Genomic DNA, 3,047 nt, shown 5'->3' on the forward strand with positions numbered 1-3,047 from the left:
ACTCAGCCATTAGAAATTACAAATTCACACCATTTGCTTTGACCTGGATGGAACTGGAGGGTATTATACTGAGTGAAAGAAGTCAATCTGAGAAGGACAAACATTATATGGTCTCATTCATTTGGGGAATATAAAAAATAGTGAAAGGGAATAAAGGGGAAAGGAGAAAAATGAGTGGGAAATATCAGAGAGAGAGACAGAACTCCTAACTCTGGGAAACGAGCAAGGGGTGGTGGAAAGGGAGGTCGGTGGGGGTTGGGGCGACTGGGTGACAGGCACTGAGGGGGGTACTTGATAGGATGAGCACTGGGTGTTATGCTATATGTTGGCAAATTGAACTCCAATTTAAAAAAATGTAAAAATAAAAAAATTAAAAATAAAAAATGTAAAAGAAAGAATAAAAGGAAAAAATCATTAGAAAAAAATTTTTAAAAATTAATTAATGGTATAAAAACTTTAAAAAAAGGAGTAGAAGACATCAGTGAAACTAGAAGTTGTTACTTTGTCAAAAATTAATAAAACTGATGAATCACTAACCAAATTGAAAAAACAAAGTAGAAGAGAAAGGACTCAAATAAATAAAATCACAAAAGAGAGAGGAGAAATAGCAACCATCACCACAGAGAGAGGGGTAAGATGGTGGAAGAGTAGGGATCTTCAACTCACCTGGTCCCACCAACTTACATACATAACTTTCAAAACATCCTGAACACCTACGAATTCAACCTGAGATTTAAAGAGAGAACAGCTAGAACACTACAGATAGAAAAGTTTTTGCTTCTAACAAGATAGAAAGGCAGAAAAAAAATAAATAAATAAAAAAGAATAAAGTCTGGGAGGGGCACCATGAGTAGCAGAGCTAAAGCCAAGCAATGAAAGCCTCCAGGACAGGAAATCCCAGCCCTAGAGAAGGGGGAACTCTAAAAATCCATGCCGGAATTTTCCCGGATGGAAAATTGCTTAGCAGAAAAATCAGGCAAAATCCCAGGAGGGGTAGTGATGTCTCAAGATTCCCAGAGTCACCATTAGAAGAGGTGCACCTGGGGGAAAGCTCACCACAAACTGCAGTCCAGTATCAGTAAAGCGCTGGAGCACCACAACCATCTGGGACATTTGGGAAAAGTCAGTCAGTTAGGTGGTGAAATATTTTTTTTTGAGGGGCACAGGCACTGTTTATTGAGTGGCAGGTGCAGGAGAAGTAGCTGGCTCCAGTGTAGAAATAGAGGTGGCAGGTCATGCCAAGGTGCTGTGGGCATCTGGCAGCCAGAGCCACATCCCCTTGGGGGGATAGCACAAGCTCACTATGACAGGAGTAGCAACTAGCAAGCCAGGGGAAGAGGCGGCCACAGTCTCCCATGATCTTGGGCAAGAAGCGGCAGGTGAACTTGGCACAGGGGCCTGGGTTGGGAGGACTGGGGTCTGGGTGTTCTAGGGGAGAAGGGAAGGGGATCATGTCTGTGGGGTGGAATAGAGACTGTGGTGGTGGCCACCTGGTCCCAGCACCTGGGAGAAGAGCAGCAGAGTGGTCTGTGTCTGGCTGCCCCCACACCAGCCTGGCTCCCACCCAATGGTGTCGTACCAGCTGCCAGAACCTAGGCTGCCTGACATGCTGGTGCTTTCACAGCTATCATGCTCACAGGAGCAGCCCTCATCCTCACAATATTCCAGCCTGGTAAAAGAAGTAAGAACGGGAAACAAAGGCCTGCCCATTGAGGATGTGACTGGTGCTCAGGTCCTGTGGGGGCCGGTGGACCTGGAAGAAGCCCACCAGCAGGGTGGTAGGCAGCAGCTCCCACACAAAGAGGATGAGGCCAAACACCAGGTAGCCTTTGTTCCCCCAAATCATTCACCATGTCTGCCTGGTCAGAGACATACCAGTCATAATCAAAGCATCCAGCTGGCTCTGGGGGGCCAAGGCCAGGGCTGCCAGGTTGTAGCAGGCCCAGCTGGCATACAGCAGGACCATGGCACCACTCATCACAGCTGCCTGGCACGCACTGGTCCCCTTGGCCTCCAGGTAGGTGCTGGTGGAGGGTGCAGGGCAACAAGGCAGAGGCAGGCAGCAAGAGAGAGGGCACAGATAACAAAGAGAGAGTCGCTCACCAGGACTCATACCAGCAGGAGGGCCCAGGGCTGTGCCCGGCGCCAGTGGGACAGCACAGCACACAGTACATTCACCCTCAGAACAAGCAGCGAGGCCCCCACGAAGGCCCCTTGGACAGCCAGCAATCCTCAGCTCATCTCAGCGCTTCGCCTTGGCCTTGAACACAACCTGGGCAAAGGTTGCTCTGGAAAAAAGCATAAAGGACTCTAAAGACTTCATTACTGAGGAATTGAGATATAGTCAGGCTGAAAATAAAAATAAATTAAATGAGATGCAATTCAGACTGGATGTCCCAACTGCTAGAGTTAATGAGGTGGAAGAAAGAGGGAGTGACATAAAGACAAGGTGACAGTAAGGAAGGAAACTGAGGAAAAAAGAGAAAAACAATTAAGAGACATTGAGGAAAGGCTTAGGGAAATAAATGATAGCCTGAGAAGAAAGAATCTATGTATAATTGGGGTTCCAGTAGAGGCTGAGAAGGGAAAGAGGGCTAGAAAGTATATTTGAACAAATCATAGCTGAGAACTTCCGTAATTTGGGGAGGGAAACAGGCATTCAGATAATAGAGGTCCCCCCAAAATCAATAAAAAACATTTGATACCTCAACGTTTAATTGTGAACGTTTAATAGTGAAACTTGCAAATTCGAAAGATAAAGGAAAATCCTTAAAGCAGTGAGAAACAAGAGATTCTTAACTTATATGGGGAGAAATATCAGATTAACCACAGACCACTCCACAGACACCTGACAGGCTAGAAAGGACTGGCATGATATATTCAGAGTCCTAAATGAGAAGAACATGCAGCCAAGAATACTTTATCTCATTCATAATAAAAGGAGAGAGAAAGAGCTTTCAAGATAGGCAGAAACTGAGACTATGTGACCACCAAACCACCTCTGCAAGAAATATTATGGGGACATTGTAAAAGAAAGGGGAAGCCCC

The 3,047-nt window shown here is 45.8% G+C and overlaps 1 pseudogene; it reads right to left on the reverse strand.

Moving 5' to 3' along the window:
• Positions 1–1,449: 1,449 nt before the first annotated feature.
• LOC121482534 lies at positions 1,450–2,323 on the reverse strand (annotated as a pseudogene).
• Positions 2,324–3,047: the final 724 nt, after the last annotated feature.

This window comes from Vulpes lagopus, chromosome X (genome assembly GCF_018345385.1).
Source record: "Vulpes lagopus strain Blue_001 chromosome X, ASM1834538v1, whole genome shotgun sequence".
NCBI classification, from domain to species: domain Eukaryota; kingdom Metazoa; phylum Chordata; class Mammalia; order Carnivora; family Canidae; genus Vulpes; species Vulpes lagopus.